The 21,527-nt window shown below is 37.8% G+C and overlaps 1 long non-coding RNA gene across 1 annotated transcript; it reads left to right on the top strand.

Annotated features, from left to right (window-relative positions):
• The first annotated feature begins 5,231 nt into the window (after positions 1-5,231).
• On the top strand, positions 5,232-20,707 carry LOC143272287 (uncharacterized). Its single transcript, XR_013049722.1, has 2 exons — positions 5,232-6,864; positions 20,226-20,707. It is a non-coding gene; the product is annotated as an uncharacterized LOC143272287 (long non-coding RNA).
• The last annotated feature ends 820 nt before the right edge of the window (positions 20,708-21,527 follow it).

The following is a 21,527-nucleotide window of genomic DNA, read 5'->3' as shown; positions in this document are numbered from 1 at the left end:
AGACACCTGGTAACCATACCTTTGGCGAAAACATCCTATTTGCAGCTTTGCAGGGCAAAGCAAGCTCGGACTCTCATCTTGAGTCAATATGGAATAAGGCCTCACTGTGGAGTCTCTGTGGGCCTCCACATTTGAGGATTTACTATTGATTGTGTGTTGGTTAACAATACACATATTTTCAGCAAAAAATAATTGAAAATCGATTAGAAAAATCATTAACTGTTCTGAGAAAATAACGAGAATATTTACATTTACATTTTGGTGACATCTATGTATTCAGTATGTTAGTGATTTTATTGCATGGCATTTTCCTCATTCTCTGATTGAGATATAGCCATTCTGATAAAGGATGGAAGTGATGAGTATGCAAATTACTGTTTTTTTTTCTTTCATTTCTTAGTCAATAAGATTTTTTTTAAGAGTGGGTAGGTTCAGTTGAGATTAAGAGGAAGTCAGATTTCTCTTTTAAAAGAAGTGTATCCTCCTAGGCAGTGGTGGCATGTGCCTTTAATTGCAGCACTAGGGAGGCAGAGGCAGGTGGATCTCTGAGTTCAAGGCCAGCCTGGTCTACACAGTGAGTTCTAGGAAGGTCAGGGTCAAAAAGAAAAACCCTGCCTTGGAAAAGAAAAGAAGAAGAAGAAAAAGAAGGAGAAGGACGGGGATTGTCCCGTACCTAAATGACAATCTAAGAAGAAACTGCGACAGGTCTGCAAGAAATGCTCACTGAAGGTGAGAAACTCTGTTAGACATTAGGGAATCCTTAAATGAAAGAATGATTCTCACCAGAAGAAATAATGCATAAGACTGAAGACCAACTGAGAATTAACTGGAGAAAGCTTAGCTCACTAAACTTTAGCATTTCCTAAAGGTAGACCCACATTGTCATGTCTGCTAAGGATTTTGGGAGGACATTTTGTGGAAGGAAAAAATTACATGTGAATTATGTCGGTGATGCATATATATTTAAAGTACCCCTTAATGAAATTCAGAAGAAGCAAATAAAACTGATTTGGTAAGATGTATTGTAATAAGAATGGTTGATCTCTATGTGGCTGTTATTTTAAATTCTGCCTTGGCAAGTTCTCTTTAGGAGATGAAAAGAGAAAAATAAATTAACATTTCTAATTCTTAATTTCTTATTCACTAAGAGAATAGTGATAATGTTTAAATCACTGAGTTTTGGAAGATTTTGATACAAAATGTGCAAAGTTTCTAACGTACATCATGCCCCTTAGCTGTGATTACAGTGGTGTTAATAATTCCATCTCTGGGCATGAAAAATATTAGATGTATGTGATTTAACCATCTATGCAAGTAATAATTACTGGTGAATAAGTATATCCTCTGAAATGTATTACTTTTTGAAAGTTAAATTGTAATTAAATAAACAGTTTAACAGATAGAATTTGGCAAGTTAATTATTTTGCAGTTGTGACTACCAAACCTGTATAATAGAGTAGGTTGCTCCATGAACTTAGTTGTTTAGTCTGGATCAATCATAGAAACATCTGTGAAGAAACTGACAAGCCTAGCTGGCTACCGTATCACATAGCACACACAATCACACTACTGTACACCACATATTGCAATACCGTATACTCTCATCTTTTGATTCTATGTTCATCAAGAAATATTTTAATTATAAATTGATATTTTATGTGTTTTGCTTAGTAAGGCAGAAAGCATTTTTAAGTGACCTTCATCAAGTTGTTATTAGCTAATAAAATGCTGGATGATGCCTCTACCATCAATTTGTTTAGGATAAGCCAGTTTCTTGAGTTTAATGATTTGACTTTGTGCAATGAAATGTCAGCATATACACCATGCTTTACATCTAAGTAAGAAGTTTTAAAATTAAGGCATGGATTTTTATATTATAGCTTTTTACCTAAAAACTGTGTGTGTGTGTGTGTGTGTGTGTGTGTGTGTGTGTGTGTGTGTGTGTATCAATTATTTGGTGCTCTGTTTTGTCTACTTTGACATATAGGACTCTGCAGATAACAGAAAAAAGGCACTACCTTATCTCATTAGCACACTGTACTGACCAGTTTTATGTCAGTTTGACACAAGCTAGAGGCATTAGAGAAGAGGGACCTTAGTTTAGAAAATGCCTCCATAAAATGTAGGTTCCGTAACTGTAGGTGAACCTATCGGGCACTTTCTTAATTAGAGGTGGGAGGGTTCAGACCAATGTGGGCTGTGCCATCCCTGGGCTGATGGTACTGGGTTCTATAAGAAAGCAGGCTGAGAAAGTCATGAGGAGCAAGCCAGTAAGTAGCTCCCCTCCATGGCCTCTGCATCAGCTCATGCCTCTGGGTTCCTGCCCTGTTTAAGTTCCTGTCCTGACTTACTTTGATTATGAACTGTAATGTGGAAGTATGAGTCATAAAAACCCTTTCCTCCCCAAATTGCTTTGGTCATGGTGTTTAATCACAACAATAGTAACCCTAACTAAGACACACATCAAGTCATAACTATTAATGTTTTAGAACCTCTGTTATTAGAAACATACATCATTGCACCTAATGTTCTAGCATTTTGTTGGATATACTGTCCTATTGTGCAGGAAAATACAGTTTTATTTTTCAGAAGGCTTCTCAACAAATCAGTGACCAAGGTGTTGTATATTTCAGGATAAACCCAATTATCTAATTGAGTTAAAACAAGCCTATGTTATTTGCCTTGCAGGTAGAGCTTAGCCATTAGTCCAGTCAATCATATCCCCAAACCCATAATCCAGATATAAGACTTTGTATAAGGAGGAAAACGATGTAAACAAAAGCTCTGAAAGTGTTGTTGGCCACAAAAAAAAAAAAAAAAGAAGACAGATGAGATGTTGCTTCTTAATTCTTCAGTGTTACAAAAAAAACCCTTTTCTAATGTTATAGTGAAATTAATTTCACTCACTAATTTATTTCTTATCATAATCACTAATCGTTTGTGTACAGTGCAATGCTCCTTTATCAGAGATAATTTTATTATCAATTAAAAACTGTTTTCAAATATGAGTAATTGAATGACTATTTGAATAAATGTGTTATGTTTAGACACACATGTCTGCCATGGGGATTAAACAAGTGCAGAAGAGATGGAACTGTATGCTTATTCTCTCTGTGGGTGTTAGCAGGCTGGGGACCTGAAGACGACAGCAAAGGCTACTGAGGAAACTCAGATGTCATAGGACAGAAAAATCAACCATGGAAATGTCCCCTGCTGAGGTTCATTTCGGTGAAGCTGCTAAGAAGATGATTTATTACACAGCATGTTGCCTTTCACTAAACACAATTCCTACAGAATCAAAGGGATATGATGAGAGTGAACCATGCTCAGTGTTGGTACTTAGCACAAGGCACACTGGTCTAGCATCATACTCCTTAACGGGGAAGATAAACACATCATCCGGTGAACATATAAAACAAACATGTATTGATTGAATATTTTCTCCCTGAATAACATAAAAATAACGCTTTCAAAATAATAAGTATCTAGTATTTGAAAAATATTCACTAAAGAAAATTAAGAGTTTTGACTTGGTAAAATAAAATCCTACTATCCATTTGTTCATTCTTATGTAAAGCAGGCTGGCCATGAACTCATGATCTTTCTGCCTCAGCCTTCTCATATTGTGAATAAAGTCATGACCCACTACATCCAGATTAAAATTCCTTCTTTCACATTTGTCTGATGAATAGTAATGCATATTTTAATATGAAACTTTATTCTGTTTAGGAAAAATTAGAATGATTTCCTTTTTGCTTGAAATTACAAAACATTTTCTCTGCTTTTGTATTTTATGCCAAATACATTAAATAAGTTATTAGTTAAATTATACAGTCTAATAGGATGTTCAACATTGTATATAGTATACATCTATATAATGAAATACCTGTATAGTTGATTATACAAATTAAAGCAATTTTGTTTTCATTTCCTTAGAATATAAGAGTAACAACCAAAATGAAGAAGAAGACTCATTACGTTTGGCACTGAGTTTTAAAGGCTTATATATTAAGGAGTGGTGTTTTTTAATCAAAGAAATATGGGACTGTATTAATGCTTGCCTCTTTTGGAAAGAAGTGGGGCAGTGGTGGAATATTTCTGAAATTGAGGCCATTTTTCTAATCAGTAAGAATTACAGTGTGCTATTGGAGTAACTATTTAAAGCTTGTTGATTTAAATTACTCAGGATACACGGAGTAAAAATTAGATACTCACATGAGTGAAATATAAGATCTGAACTTCCTGGATGATTCACTTCAGGCTGTAACAGTCTATCAATAAAATGTTACGAACTCTCTGAAACATACTTAAATATATATATATGACAGAACATGTTGCACACACAGCTAAATCGCATGGTACACATTGTTTTCCTGTCCTTTTTAAATAGTTCTAAAGAGAATCCTCAAGAGAACAGTGGATGAAGCTAGTGAATTAAAGGCAAAGAAATGCAAGGCATGCCGAGAGAGCTTATTTTATTAGGCTCTGAAGTAACTAGAAATGGCAAGAGAACCATTCAAGGACTCTCTAACTTCTGGGCCCTAAGCCTATTCTGTAGTAAAAACCTGTGTGCATTTGTTTATTCTAAAACGCTGAAATTCCCAAATCAAAGCTTGCACAATGAATCTCATCCTGAAACCATTCCAGAAACTGAGGGATTGAGTGTGCGGAAGAAAAATCTCAGAGGAATGAAAACCAGATCCAGAGCATCAGCTCTCAGTCTTGCTCTCATTGGACATAGAGGCATGCAGGCCGAGTGCACTCTACCCAAGAAAGTAATGTACTTTAAGGACAATATTATGGATGGCATGATGCAAAACCATCTGCTCATCTAAGCTTCACATCTTGTGCACATTGCACCTTAATGGGGCAACCCAGGAGATGCGTTGGTTTATTATTGCCACAGTGCTAGATATAAACCAACAGAAAGTAATCCCCGTCATATCCGGCAGTAAAAGCTTATGTTGCTCACGGTCTAAGCGGGAGGAAGCTTGGGGACTTGTCTCTGCTCCTGTGTTCCTGGCATAACTTTTAGAAACAGTGGACCACCCCAGAAAGGTTTTTCTGTGTAAAAGGAATAAAGAAGGAAGGTTTATTATTCAGAGAGAAGCAGTCTTTGCAATTCACATGGCAAAGTCTAAAAGATACTGGTGGGAGAAAGCTGCCCAGGCTATGTGGTGGTAGAGCACAAGAACAAATATTTCTTTCTTTAGAGCGACTTTTTTTTTTTTTTTTTTTTTTTTTCTGAAACAGCGTCGGACACTATAGCTAAGGCTGGATGCTACTGTGTAATCCAGTCTGGGCCAGAACTTGTATCCATCTTCTGTCAGTCTTTTATGTACTATAATCTTAGACACGCCACCATACTGAACTGACCATTTTTCTAGTCAGCATCCTGTCAAAGAAAGCTTTGCTGAAAATTCATCATTTACACAGCGACTGGATGGACCTAAAGGGCAGAAAGGGATGCTTGTGTCAGAGAGCAGCATTCCTGAGGCAAGCAAGGGAAACTGGGCCATGACATCCGTGTAGCCCAGGGCTGGCATGACAGGGCTTTGATGCACTGTATGAGAGATCAGATGGGCCCAGAAAGCTAGGCTGTAGGTGAAATGCTGATATTAAAGCGTTCGATGTTGGCTTCGATGGAAGCTTTTAAACAAGAATGGCGGGACCTGGATATACTTACAAACCATTGGGGGCCATGGCTCCTGTTTAGAGGGGAATTCAGATTTATGCATCGTTGAAAGCCATAACACAAGGCTGGAGGAAATGCAGCAGGCAGACCATGGGGGCTGTTGTAGACAAAGTGAGCAGATGGATTGTATGTACTCAGTTACTCATTTCTCCTCTAAGTGTTTGTTGCTAGTCTTTATGTGGAAGACACTTTCTGCCACTCATGTCTGCTCTACATAAATAGAAAAGTAAAAAATACTTCGTAATGATTTTGGCAACAAGGGTGGGGATGCGGGGAAGGTTAACAGGTTTGTGGAGCAATTATGGGATTCTAGATTTTCTCATACTAAATTTGAAATGTTTTGTGCCCAAGTCATCATGTCCATTAAACTGGAAACTGTGAGTGTAAACAGCAGAGTCAAGGCTCCACCAGGACTGTAAACTTGGGAGTGGCCAGCTTATATACGTACTTAGGGAGGTGAGTATGTATGAGCTCAGTGGAGAGTGGATGAAGTCAGGAATGATGATTGATGCTAAACCTTACCACATCTACCACTGAGGTTAAAATAAAAGAAGAAATATGTAATATCTTAGAAATGACTAGCTAAGGTTAAAAATTAGAAAATATATGACTCTAAAGTCCAGAGCTTTCCTCAAGGAGGAGTGATAGGGCATTACAAACATGTTTTTTTTTTCACTGAAATCTATAGACTTTTAAGGATTTAGGGGAAGGAGAGAGGTGGGAGGATTTAAGGCGACAGATCAAGCGGCTTATGTGTGCTAGGCTGCTTGATGAGTTGCCTCATCAATTCAGGATCTACCTGTCTCTATCCCAACCTGAGGATTCCCCGCTTTGTCTAACAAAAGAAAACAGGAATCATTCCCTTACAAAACAGGAAAAACCTAGTAAATATTAATAACATGGAATTTCTTTAGTTTATACAAAAAAATGTAGGTAGAAGGAGCGAACTCGAAGGCTAGGAATGTCTAAGTATACATTTAATTCGGTTTAAAGCACTGCTTGCTTGCTTTTGTGAAAAAGATGGAGAGGAGGATGGATGTGACGACAGCCATTCAACCGAAGACCAAAGGGCATGTTCCATGGTGCAACACATCCTTCCAAATGACCCGGGAAGAGAGACTTGAACTCTGCATGCAATTCTGAGACGACGAGGGCAGAGAAGGCTGAAGGTAAGGATGTAGCAGGGAAAGAGCCGAGCTGAAATTGGAGCCATCTCTTTGAGGTGGTAGTTTTTGAGTCGCTTTAGCACATTCCTCTCTTGTGTTACACGGTGCGCATGAGGGGGTCATTTCATCCGGTTGACAGGTCTAGTGATAATAGGTGCAGATGAGCTGGAACGGAAATCTGTGACATGACTTCCGGCAGTGAGTGCCAGAACACACATGAGGAGTTCAACCTGAGTTGCTAAACAAGAACAGATCCCACATGGAGAATTATCCTACTCTAAGCCCTCTAATCCCAGTTTAAAAAAAATATGTCATAGAGAGCTATTCCACTTATTTTGTTGCTTTCATGTCGTAATTTCCCCAGAACATATTGAAAACACACATGTTAAACATTTTGTAATGATGATAATGATACAAGAAAGCATCTTTATTATTAACTTTGAGGAGAATTAAAGACATCTTTGAATGCAGTTAATATTAAATATAGTAATTACTGCTCTTAACTTTTTTACTGGTGGCATTGGAAAGAAAAGGTCTTGAAATTTTCAAGCCACTTTATCTTCTCAAGTAACTGTGAGTAAGGCCTGTGACAGGTGCACATCTTAAAGGACATTGCAGTAATTCTTGGAGAAATCTTGTTCGCTGTTGGTGACAGTGAGAGGATGCTACCACGTTGCATTTGCCTGTTGTGTGCAGTGTTCATGTGTTTGTGTCAGCAATTTCACAAGTGTATCACTGAAGGGTCATGACAAGAACATCTTCTTATTGCTAAACTGTAATGTTGGGAGTGACAATAGATCCAGGATTTAGTTTCACTTGATACAGCTGCAAATAAGGCTAAGTATTTCTTTAGATGTGTTATGATACTGAAATGTCAGTTCTTTTTGTTTACTTGTTTTTGTTTTTGTTTTGTCAAGACAATGTCTCTCTATATAGCCCTGGCTGTCCTGGAACTCCCTCTGTAGACCAGGCTGGCCTTGAACTTGCAGATCCTCCTGCCTCTGTCTCCAGAGTGCTGAGATTAAAGCTGTGTGCCACTACTCGCAGTGTGAAACTTCTATTCTTTAAATCTTGCTTCATCTTCAGAGCTTTCTCATACCAAGGTAAGTGAAACTGTGTGGAATCTGTTCAGTGTAAGGCACTTTAAAAAGAACACTTTGTGCTTCCTGTAACATGAAGTTTCACATGTTAAGTAAAACCATCTACACACAGCATCCTTAACACACCAGATTGTTGTTCAGTTTCTAAAAGAAAAGTTGTCACCCATAAACAAAAGCATGTGACATTTCCTCCAAACAGTTCATTCAGAATCCTAATTACAATTCCACTCACTTAGCTTATATTCAGTTCGATAGACATTTGAGCGACTATTTTACTCTAAGCATCAGAAATTCCATTAACAAATTCAGAGTTGAGGAGGGAAACTAACAACAAAATAAACATTTCGGCAATGAAAAGTATTGTTAGCTGTTTGCATGAATGGCTATCCTTGGGTTAGCTCTGAGTACACTGGCATTCACAGTCCAGTTCATGCAGAAAAGGATCTCTAGAAGCAAGTGGTATTGGAAATGAAGGGAAAATAACATTTACAGCTGATATCTATGTCAGAAATTTTTTTATTCACTTTACAGCTGACCTTTTTAACACATAAGCTGTATTGGTCAATTTTATGTCTGTTCATATTTTTTAATAAATGCAGTAAAACTGAATAAATTATGCAAGTGCTCACAAAGAGCGTGCTTGGAAAACAATGAAGATTAGAAGTGTCTGTGTGGAACTGAGACAAAGACAACTCAGAAATAAGAACATTTCCCCTTGAAATTTTTTTTTTTTTTTTTGGTTTTTTTATTATTATTATTATTATTATTTTACAACACCATTCAGTTCAACATAATAGCCACAGAATCCCCTGTTCTCCCCCTCTCGCCCACCCCTCCCCCCAGCCCACCCCCCATTCCCACCTCCTCCAGATCAAGGTCTCCCCCGAGGACCGGGGTTGACCTGGTAGACTCAGTCCAGGCAGGTCCATTCCCCCCTCCCAGACCGAGCCAAGTGTCCCTGCATAAGTCCCAGGATTCAAACAGCCAACTCATGCAACGAGCCCAGGACCTGGCATCAATGCACAGCTGCCTCCCAAACAGATCAAGCCAACTGACTGTCTCACCCGTTCAGGTGGCCTGATCCAGTTGGGGGCCCCTCAGCCTTTGGTTCATAGATCCTGTGCTTCCATTCATTTGGTTATTTATCCCGGTGCTTTATCCAACCTTGGCTTCAACAATTCTCGCTCATATAAATCCTCTTCATACTCACTAATTAGACTCCCAGTGCTCCACCAGGGGCCCAGCCGTGGATGTCTGCCTTCAGATTCCTCAGTCCTTGGATGGGGTTTATGGCATCACTATTTGGGTGTCTGGCCATTCCATCACCAGAGTAGGTCAGTTCCTGCCGTCTCGCGACCATTGCCAGCAGTCTTTTGAGGGGGTATCTTTGTGGATCTCCGTGGGCCTCCCTAGCTCTCTGCTTCCTCCCCTTCTCACCTTCCCATGTGGTCTTCATTTACCATGGTCTCCTATTCCTTGTTCTCCCTCTCTTTTCTTGATCCAGCTAGGATCTGCCACTCTTTCCCTCGACTGTCGCCCTTCATTGTTCCCACTCATGACCAGGCTATTCATGTAGATCTTGTCCATTTCTCCGTGTCTTTTTTGGGGTCCCGTTTTCCAGGTAGCCTCACTGGTGATGTGAGTAGCAGTCTAGTCATCCTTGTTCCACATCTAGCATCTTCCTATGAGTGAGTACATACCATATTTGTCTTTCTGAGTCTGGGTTACCTCACTCAGGATGATTTTTTCTAGATCCATCCATTTGCCTGCAAACCGTGTGATGTCGTTGTTTTTCTCTGCTGAGTAGTATTCCATTGTGTATATGTGCCACAATTTATTTATCCATTCTTCAGTTGAAGGGCATCTAGGTTGTTTCCAGGTTTTGGCTATTACAAACAATGCTGATATGAACATAGCTGAGCAAGTGCTCTTGTGGTATGATTGAGCATTTCTTGGGTATATGCCCAGGAGTGGTATAGCTGGATCTTGGGGGAGATTGATTCCCAATTTTCTAAGAAAGCGCCATATTGATTTCCAAAGTGGTTGTACAAGCTTGCATTCCCACCAGCAGTGGAGGAGAGTTCCCCTAGTTCCACATCCTCTCCAGCATAAAGTGTCTTCAGTGTTTTTGATCTTAGCCACTCTGACAGGCGTAAGGTGGTATCTCAGAGTTGTCTTGATTTGCATTTCCCTGATGATTAGGGAAGTTGAGCAATTCCTTAAATGTCTTTCAGCCATTTGGGATTCCTCTGTTGAGAATTCTCTGTTTAGTTCTAAAGCCCATTTCTCAATTGGACTGTTGGTCCTTTTGATGTCTAATTTCTTGAGTTCCTTATATATTCTGGATATCAGTCCTCTGTCAGATGTGGGGTTGGTGAAGATCTTTTCCCATTCTGTAGGCTGTCGCTTTGCCTTGTTGACCGTATCCTTTGCTCTACAAAAGCTTCTCAGTTTCAAGAGGTCCCATTGATTGATTGTTTGTCTCAGTGTCTGCGCTACTGGTGTTATATTTAGGAAGTGATCTCCTATGCCAAGGCGTTCAAGACTATTTCCTACTTTTTCTTCTAGCAGGTTCAGAGTAGCTGGATTTATGTTGAGGTCTTTGATCCACTTGGACTTAAGTTTTGTGCACGGTGACAGATATGGATCTATTTGCAGCCTTCTACACGCTGATATCCAGTTATGCCAGCACCATTTGTTGAAGATGCTTTCTTTTTTCCATTGTACACTTTTGGCTTCTTTGTCAAAAATTATATGTCCATAGGTGTGTGGGTTAATGTCAGGGTCTTCAATTCGATTCCATTGGTCCACATGTCGGTTTTTATGCCAATACCAGGCTGTTTTTATTACTGTAGCTCTATAGTAGAGCTTGAAGTCGGGGATTGTGATGCCTCCAGAAGTTGTTTTATTGTACAGGTTTCTTTTAGCTATCCTGGGTTTTTTGTTTTTCCATATGAAGTTGAGTATTGTTCTTTCCAGATCTGTGAAGAATTGTGTTGGTATTTTGATGGGGATTGCATTGAATCTGTAAATTGCTTTTGGTAAGATTGCCATTTTTACTATGTTAACCCTGCCTATCCATGAGCATGGAAGATCTTTCCATTTTCTGAGATCTTCTTCAATTTCTCTTTTCAGGGGCTTAAAGTTCTTGTCATATAGGTCCTTCACTTGCTTGGTTAGTGTTACCCCAAGGTATTTTATGTCATTTTTGGCTATTGTGAAGGGTGATGTATCTCTAATTGCTTTCTCAGCTTCTTTGTCCATTGTATATAGGAGGGCTACTGATTTTTTTGAGTTGATTTTGTATCCTGCTATGTTGCTGAAGGTGTTTATAAGCTTTATCAATTCCTGGGTGGAATCTTTGGGGTCACTCAAGTATACTATCATGTCGTCTGCAAATAGGGAAAGCTTGACTTCTTCCTTTCCAATTTGAATCCCCTTAATCTCCTTATGTTGTCTTATTGCTCTGGCTAGAACTTCAAGTACTATATTGAATAAGTATGGGGAGAGTGGACAGCCTTGTCTCGTTCCTGATTTTAGTGGAATTGCTTTGAGTTTCTCTCCATTTAATTTGATGTTGGCTGTTGGTTTGCTATATATTGCCTTTATTATGTTTAGGTATGTTCCCTGTATTCCTGATCGCTCCAAGACTTTTATCATGAAGGGGTGTTGGATTTTGTCAAATGCCTTTTCTGCATCTAGTGAGATGATCATGTGGTTTTTTTCTTTGAGTTTGTTTATATGGTGTATTACATTAATGGACTTTCGTATGTTGAACCACCCTTGCATCCCTGGGATGAAGCCTACTTGATCATGGTGGATAATCGTTCTGATGTGTTCTTGGAGTCTGTTTGCCAGTATTTTATTGAGTATTTTTGCATCAATGTTCATGAGGGAGATCGGTCTGTAGTTCTCTTTCTTTGTTGCATCCTTGTTTGGTTTAGGAATCAGGGTAATTGTAGCCTCATAGAAGGAGTTTGGTAATGTTCCTTCTGTTTCTATTATGTGGAACAATTTAGAGAGTATTGGTATTAACTCTTCTTTGAAGATCTGGTAGAATTCTGCGCTGAAACCATCTGGTCCTGGGCTTTTTTTGGTTGGGAGACCTTTAATGACTGTTTCTATTTCCTTAGGGGTTATTGGACTATTTAAATAGTTTATCTGGTCTTGATTAAACTTAGGTATGTGGTATCTATCCAGAAAAATGTCCATTTCTTTTAGGTTTTCCAGTTTTGTGGAGTAGAGGTTTTTGAAATATGACCTTATAATTCTCTGGATTTCCTCAATGTCTGTTGTTATGTCCCCCTTTTCATTTCTGATTTTGTTGATTTGGATTCTCTCTCTCTGTCTTTTGGTTAGTTTGGATAAGGGCTTGTCTATCTTGTTGATTTTCTCAAAGAACCAACTCTTTGTTTCATTAATTTTTTGTATTATTCTCTTAGTTTCTAATTTATTAATTTCACCTCTCACTTTGATAATTTCCTGGCGTCTATTCTTCCTGGGAGACTTTGCTTCTTCTTGTTCTAGAGCTTTCAGATGTGCTGTTAATTCACTAGTGTGCGATTTCTCCAACTTCTTTATGTGGGCATTTAGTGCTATGAATTTCCCTCTTAGCACTGCTTTCATAGTGTCCCATAAGTTTGGGTATGTGGTGTCTTCATTTTCATTGATCTCTAGGAAGTCTTTAATTTCTTTCTTTATTTCTTCCTTAACCCATTGGTGATTCAGTTGAGCATTATTCAGTTTCCATGAGGTTGTAGGTTTTCTGTAGTTTTTGTTGTTGTTGAAATCTAGCTTTAAACCATGGTGATCTGATAGAACACAGGAGGTTATTCTGATTGTTTTGTATCTGTTGAGATTTGCTTTGTGGCCAAGTATGTGGTCGATTTTAGAGAAAGTTCCATGGGGTGCTGAGAAGAAAGTATATTCTTTCTTGTTAGGATGGAATGTTCTGTAGATATCTATTAGGTCCAATTGGGTCATGACATCAGTTAAGTCCTTTATTTCTCTGTTAAGTTTCGATTTGGGAGATCTGTCCAGTGGTGAAAGTGGGGTGTTGAGATCTCCCACTATTAATGTGTGGGGTTTTATATGTGGTTTAAGCTTTAGTAATGTTTCTTTTACATATGTGGGTGCTCTTATGTTTGGGGCATATATGTTCAGAATTGAAACTTCATCTTGGTCGATCTTTCCTGTGACGAGGATGTAATGTCCTTCTTGATCTCTTTTGATTGATTTTAGTTTGAAGTCTATTTTGTTGGATATCAGGATGGCTACCCCTGCTTGTTTCTTAAGACCATTTGATTGAAAAGTCTTTTCCCAGCCTTTTATTCTTAGGTAGTGTCTATCTTTGAATTTGAGATGTGTTTCTTGTATGCAGCAGAAGGATGGGTCCTGCTTTCGTATCCATTCTGTAAGTCTATGTCTTTTTATAGGTGAATTAAGTCCGTTGATATTAAGGGATATTAATGACCAGTGATTCTTCATCTCTGTTATTTTTGGTGGTAGTGTGTGTGTACTTCTCTTCTTTGGGGTTTACTGTTGTGGCTTTATCTATTGCCTGTGTTTTCAAGTGTGTATCTGACTTCCCTCGGTTGGAATTTTCCTTCTAGTGCTTTCTGTAGGGCTGGGTTTGTGGATAGGTATTGTTTAAATCTGGTTTTGTCTTCGAATGTCTTGTTCCTTCCGTCTATGATGATTGAAAGTTTTGCTGGGTATATTAGTCTGGGCTGACATCCATGGTCTCTTAGTGTCTGGATTACATCTGTCCAGGTCCTTCTGGCTTTCAAAGTCTCCATTGAGAAATCGGGTGTTATTCTGATGGGTTTACCTTTATAGGTCACTTGGCCTTTTTCCTTGGCTGCTCTTAATATTCTTTCTTTATTCTGTACATTTAGTTGTTTAATTATTATGTGTCGAGGGGACTTTTTTTGGGGGTCTAGTCTGTTTGGTGTTCTATAGGCTTCTTGTATCTTCATAGGCATTTCCTTCTTTAAGTTGGGAAAGTTTTCTTCTATAATTTTGTTGAATATATTTTCTGTGCCTTTGAGTTGGTATTCTTCACCTTCTTCTATCCCTATAATTCGTAAGTTTGGTCTTTTTATGGTGTCCCAGATTTCTTGGACATTTTGGTTCATGACTTTGTTGGCTTTAGTGTTTCCTTCGACTGATGGAACTATTTCTTCTACTGTATCTTCAATGCCAGAAATCCTCTCTTCCATCTCTTGCATTCTGTTGGTTATACTTGCATCCGAAGTTCCTGATCTTTTACTCAGGTTTTCTATTTCCAGCATTCCCTCTGTTTGTGTCTTTTTCATTTTTTCAATTTCCCTTTTCAGATCTTGGACTGTTTCCTTTGTTTGTTTCATTGCTTTTTCATGGTTTTCTTTCAGTGCTTTATTGTTTTCTTCCAGGATTTTAATGTTTTCTTCCAGGACTTTATTGTTTTCTTGGAGGGCTTTATTGTTTTCTTCTAATTTGTTTGCCCTTTCCTCTAGTTGTTTACAGCGTTCTTCCAATTTTCTTGTCTTTTCCTCTACACACGCCTCTACCTTCTTCATGAAGTTACTCATAAGGCTACTTTCTTCTGCTTCTTCCAATTTTTGGTGTTCAGGTCTAGATGTTGGAGGCGAGCTAGGTTCTGGTGATGCTGTATTGCTCTTCATTTTGCTGTATGTACTTCTGCTTTGACGTCTGCCCATCTCCTTGTGATTCCTTCTTGGTCTTATCAGTGGACTGCTCTGGTCCAGAAGGGAAGTTGTCGGGGGCAGGCTGGGCTCCCCTTGAAATTTTTATCAGTCATATTATTTCAACTTAAAAGTCTGGCAGTGCTTTTCAGGTGGAAAGAGAAGGCAGAAAGTAAATACTTTGTGTCGTGAACATTCCACAGACTCAGCACCTTCTATTTTAACATACAGAGCTGTCAGGGAAATAATACTGTGTGTATCCTTTTAAATATTTAAACATAACACAGAAGAGATTACATGAAATGTCGTGATTTAAGCAAAAGAATGTATTATGAATAACCCTGGAGCAAAAGAAAAAGTCCTAAACATTAATAAAGAAGGGAATGTTTTTCCTTCTCCATGACTTAAAGAATGAAAACTTTTGTGGATTCACTGAGCAAATATAGTCATGATGTTACAAATTAGAGGAAATGAATTTTCCACCTCAGTAAACATAACCCTTCATTTACAATACTAAATGGGAACATTCGATGTCATGAACATTCCTACACTCACATGTAGATTTTTAGCACTGATTTTTCAAAAATGGTTAAGTGATGGTATAAACACAAGTCATAAGCTGTAAAATTGTCTTGAACAAGTTACATTTTGGATGTGCCATAACATAGACTCCATATTTGGGGTCTTCCAAACAATTTAGATAAAAGCACTGGGCTGTCAGGTTTTCAGTATAACTCTATTTTATAAGGAGACACCATTGTTAATAATAATTAGTTATTATTAGTTAATATTATCACACTTCCAGTCATGCCATTTGTTACACAGGTTAAACATTTCAGAAGTATTTTCCATAATGTCAACCAAATGTGCGTTTTAAAGTACAATCATCTTACGGATTTCTATGACAACGAAATTTCTTAGAATTTCTCAACTTTTTTTATTCTATCAATCTTTTTAGTGAATTTGCTTACTACTTTTAAGTGAATTGTTAATTGTGTTCTCTGAGAAACATGGAAAAATTAAATAATTCATGAGTATCAGTTAGCTTGGTTAATATTTTTAAATTATCAATTTATTAGCATACTCATTTTTGTTGCTATTAAAATATTTTTATTGAAAGGTTAAGAAGTGCCCCTGTATTATTGAATCATGATATTAAATTCCTAAAGTCAGATGTACTATTAAGAATAGAAAAGAAAAGCTGGGTATAATGGTACATGGCCTTAATCCCAGCACTTGGGAGGCAGAAGCAGGCAGATCTATGAGTTTGAGGCCAGCCTGGTCTACAGAGCAAGTTTCAGAATGGCCAGGACTGTTATACAGAGAAACTTTATCTCAAAAAAACAAGCAAACCAAAAAGGATAGAAGAGATGGTTGTAATTAAGCCATAATAAAAGCAGACAATGTCATTAAAACTATAATGAATCTTCATCTCAAATAGTTAAAGTGCATTTTAGATGTGGTGAAACTTAGAAATAAAGTAATTACAACTACTAAAGTATAGAGCACAGACTGGCTACCTTCCTCTTCTCACTATATTACTTGACCTGATTGTCATTGCAATTAGCTACAGTCATGTGACTGAGTTTCTGACTGTAGTCCATGGTGATTTATTACACTTGAGGGCATATTTCTAAAGACCACCCCTGCAGTCCCGCCGCCACCCACAAAATAATCGCTCAGAGGCCTAACACCATTCACAAAATGCAATGTCTATGGCAGGCACCTCGTTAGCCAGCTCCTACATCCTAAATCAAGCCATCTCCACCAATCCACATCTCTCCACATCCTCTGCAGTCTCACTGGTGTGCTGGCATCTTGTTCCATTGGCCTCATCTCCCCCTACTTCTTCCTGTCTTTCTGCTTGGATTTCCCACCTGCCTCTAAGCTACCTTGCCAGAGGCCAAAGCAGCTTATCTATTAACCAGTGGGAACAACATATATTCACAGCATGCAGAAAGACATCCCCCAGCAGCTCTTCTTCCTTTTTACCTCTCCTCTTCCTCTTTCTTTTTGTCTTCTCATGAAGCTTTTATGTTGGAAATATAAATGTGATAAAACAATTTGTTGACATAGGATGACACTTTCAGTTAACACATGTAAGGGCTTGCTTGCTGCTACCAATCCACCTGTCCATGTCATGCCTGTCTGTAAGCTGACTCCCTTGGGACTGCCACTGGGCTTTGCCTCTCCAGAGAGTTTATGTTCTTGGCATGTAACTGGTTGCATTTTATTTTGTGTGCAATATTAGTTGTGAGTACATTTTGCCATTTACCCAGTTTGATTTTGCTTGTTATCAGTTTGAGAAGGAATTGGACAGCTTCCAAATTTCAAACTCTTAATATTGAATTTTGAGTTTTTTAGTTTTTTACTAATAAGTTGATTTAAGAACACGACTTGGCTGGGCTGTTATATTTTAACAATATTTACATTTCAAATACTCACAACATTAAAACATTATCTCTGGTTCACCTCCTTTTAGTTCCTCCTGAACCTGTTGGTTTGTTACATTTTTAATTGAAAATAGTTTTCCATAAACTATATCCTGATCATGGATTTTCCGCCCTCATCTGTAACCAGAGGCAGAGCTTTCTTTCCTGTACACCCAATTATACTCGGCAGTTGCTTCCCAAATTACCACTCAGAGGCTTATATTAATTATAAATACTTGGCTAATAGCTCAGGTTTATTACTAGCTAGCTTTTACATTTAAATTAATCCATATTTCTTATCTACGTTTTGCCACATTGTTCATGGCTTGTTACCTCATTTTCTCCATGTCTTGCTTCCTTGGTGGCTGGCTGGCCTCTGTCCCAACTCCGCTCTTCTTCATTCCTGTCCTCAGTTTGATTGTATGGCCTAACCTTATCTTGCTTTGCCATTGGCCAAAACTGACTGCTTTATTATCAACCAATAAGAGCAACACACATTCACAGAGTACAGAAGGGCATCCTATAGCACTCATCTGCTCCCAGATGCTCCCTAACTTCCCACTCATTCAACTTATGTTTTCTTTCTCTTGCTCTTTAGAAAACAAAAAGGCAAATAAAAGGGAAAATATATAAAGAGAAAGCACAAGAAACACAGACACACACACACACAACTCATAAAAACACAAAATTGGTACATTTTAGTTTTCCATTGTTCGTTTTATGTTTCAAGCCACTCTAGAACAATAACAGAGGGAAAAGGTGGGAAATGAGAAGATATTTTATTAAATATTAAAAAGAGAAGATTTGTTTAATCTTCACTTGGATTTTATAAAAAATTTTGTACCATTATTTTTCTTGTATTCTATCAACCTAAACTAGTTCCCTGTCTCCATCTAATCAAGGGCCCCCAAGAAATGTACCTCTACTTGCTGTATGCCTAGAAGGTAGACCTGGAAATATTTGCTTTACAGACTTATGAGCTACCACATACCTAGGTGAATGTAAGTCAAAGAATGAGATCAATGGATAATAGTACAGTGGACCATGAACAAAGAAAATCAGGACAAGAATGTGACCAGAGATAACCCCTTTATGATATATTCTATGATTTCTATCAATTTCTTTCTGGTGAATATAAAAGGATTGCTGTTGGGAGAATATCTTAGTTAGGGTTACTATTGCTGTGATGAAAAACCATAACCAAAGAAACTTGGGGAGGAACGGGTTTACTTCACTCAGAGTCCATATAAAAGTTCATATCAAACACAGTGAGGGCAGGAACTCAAACAGGGCAAGAACCTGAAGGCATGAGTGGATGCAGAGACCACACAGTGATGGAGCATACTGGCTTGTTCCACATGCCTTGCTCAGCCTTCTTTCTTATAGAACCCAGTACCACCAGCCCAGGGATGACATCAACCATAATGGGCTGGCCACTCTCTCCCTCATTAATCACTCATTAAGAAAATTCCCTACAGACTTTTTTACAGACCAATTTTAAGAAGGCATTTTCTTTATTGAGGTTCCCTCCTCTTAGATGACTTTGGCTTGAGTCAAGTTGACATAAATCTATCTAGCACAGGGAAAAGAAAAAAAACAGCATTTAGCAAAATTTGTGTATTAATGGTTGATGATACAACCAGGCAGATATAAAAGTGCAAATATAATATGCTTTGAAAGTCATCTATTGCTTATTAAAGGGTATGAATTTGGTCACTTTCGCATAACTTTTTTTTTTAATAAGGCACTCAGAAAAAAAAAATGTGACTCCAGTTCTGTATGGCTATTATGCACCCCTGGACATTTGCAACTAAATTTCTGAATTTTAAATTGATTAAGTTAGAATAGTTGAATAAGGAATGAACAAATGAAATTTACAAAGTGCCTGTAAAGACACTTTGTGAATTCTACTTAAAAGTACAAATATTCAAACATAAAATGTATTGTAAATTATATTCAACTAATAAGTTTATTGTAGAAAGAATATTAATTCTAGAGGAATTTTAATATGGTCATAGGTAAGTGTAATTATTTATTTCCTACATGTACTATGAAAAACATGGGTGAAAACTGCAGTAGTGCCTACCACATACAGTACAATTTGAATGGCTCATATTTTATTAACTAAATTCATTCTAGAGAAGAAAAACAACAACAAAGGTTCATGTTAATAAAATCATATGAGGAAAATAGGGTACTTCACAGCCTTTAGTAGTTACTCATACCACATGCTATATGTGCCTGGGCTTCCTGGAGAAGAATCAAACATATACTGTAAGGACTTGGCACGCCTGACATCTTTTCACGCCTCCTTCATCTTTAACAGGTCTTGGTTCCTACGGCGTGAACTTGATTTTAAACTATGCAGCCCTCTGGTGTACAGTGTTTGCCGAGTCACCCCTCCTCCTTCTCAGCTGCTTCTGACTTCCTTCTTAGATCTCAGTCTCTGCCTTTCCTTTTCCTGCTTCCTCTTGACAGCTCATGGCGTCTCTCACCCCTTCCAGGAGTGTTTCAACTTCCCTGTTTCGTTCTTCTCTGCCTGAGAAGCGTATCTTGCAAAACCTGATCATGTATAGGTACTTGTTTTTATTTATTAATGGCATTTGTCGTAGTTTACAGCCCTTTCATGTATCTCATTTTCATACCATGATTGAAATGAGAAACTCAAGAATGTTTATGCAAAAAACAAAGGCAACCAATGATCTCACATTCTATCAAAGACAACATAATTAGAGGGGAGTGTGGAAAGGATAGAAGGAGTCTGTCCATAAAAAACATGCCTAAAAGAAAAAAGAAATTCACATTAAAGCATCATCTTTCAACAGGATTTAGGAAGAAAGATAACATATAAAAAATCATAAAAGTCTTTTCGTGTCATTATCTATACCTTTAGGGTTTTATTAGTGATTTGAAAAAAAACAACTGAACCACTTATTTACATAAGAATCATGTCAATTTAATAGTCTATGCTTCCTAGAATTTCCCACATTTTCTGAATTTGACTTGTTATACTTAAACAAAGAGGAATAAAATTATGAGTGGGCTGATAGTGGCGATACAGGAATACTCAAATAAGATTTACTTCCTGTCATTGCTTATGATCAGCAAAATTTTGTTTCAAAGATATCTTTGATCTTTTGTTTCAGGTTTAAATTAAACTCATTAGCAGCTGTCAACCCCAAGGAAAAATGTCAACACTAATCAAGACAGCATCTAAAGGTGTTGCATCTCCTTCATTTATCTCCTGTTCCCAGAAGGTGCCATCAGATGAAAACCTCCAGCTATGACGGCTCTGTCATTTGCTAACTATGATTAGAATGCAACTGCACAGGCATGGATTAATGTTGTCTTACACTGGCAAAACACCTGTCTTTACTTTTTTAGGGAAGGAATGAATAAGTATTACAAGCCATACATGACTGTAGGCCTGTATCTGCCGGTTCTTCTAGGCTGCTCTCCACACAGTGATGCTGTGGTGATTTGGTTCATTGCATTTCTCATAGTAGTTACAACCTACTGTTATCAGGAAGTAACCTCAGCCTTTCTGATTCACAGATGATGTGCTGTACGGAAGAGTAATTTTCTCTTAGCTTTATGTAGTCAATAAAACACTGATACATTTAGTAAAGATGTTCAGTGGCCTTTTCATATGTATATATGTTATCCATTTCTATGAGTATAAAGATATTATTCAACTTTGAATGTTTATTAGAAAACTGTGTGTGTATGAGTGTGTGTGTGTGTGTGTGTGTGTGTGTGTGTGTGTGTGTGTAGGGGGGTTATGTACACTCCATAGCACACGTGTGAACTTCAGATAACAATCTCAGGTGTCATTTCTTGCCTCCCCATTTTGTTTATTATTTTTCTGCTCTGTTTGGTATGCGGCTGACCAGTCGGCCAGGTCTTCAGGGATTCTCCTATTTTCCTGAAGGAACAATGGGGTTACAGACATTTGCTCTATGCTTCTGGGCTTTAATGTGGGTTCTGGATATTTGAATTAAGATTTGCACCCTTGTGCAATAAAAATTTTTACCCACTGGGCTTTCTTCCAGTCTTGGAAAACTTCTCAATGTCTTTAATGGACTGCATACTTACAGACATTTCCTGATTTTTCAAATTAAACTAGAGATGTTATTAGAACGCCAGTATGGTATATCATTATAAGAAGGAAGCATATTTCTATTTCTAAGATAAATTCAGTGGATAAGCAAATAAACAAAGAAGCTAAGACATGATTTGGGAATAATCATGGATCAATTCTATTTTCCTTTCCTAAAGCAGACAAGTACTGTGTCCATATAAATTATTAAGTGATCATGATGAAAAAGCTGGAAGGGTAGGGTAATTAAATTAAACAAAACCTTTGCCCATTTTATACAGCCCAATCACAAGTTCATTGAATTTCAGAAAAGACAACAGAAACAAAACAGTTTTGTTCATTATTCTCG

This window comes from Peromyscus maniculatus, chromosome 3 (genome assembly GCF_049852395.1).
Source record: "Peromyscus maniculatus bairdii isolate BWxNUB_F1_BW_parent chromosome 3, HU_Pman_BW_mat_3.1, whole genome shotgun sequence".
NCBI classification, from domain to species: Eukaryota; Metazoa; Chordata; class Mammalia; order Rodentia; family Cricetidae; genus Peromyscus; species Peromyscus maniculatus.
This window is presented reverse-complemented; position numbering and strand designations above follow the sequence as displayed.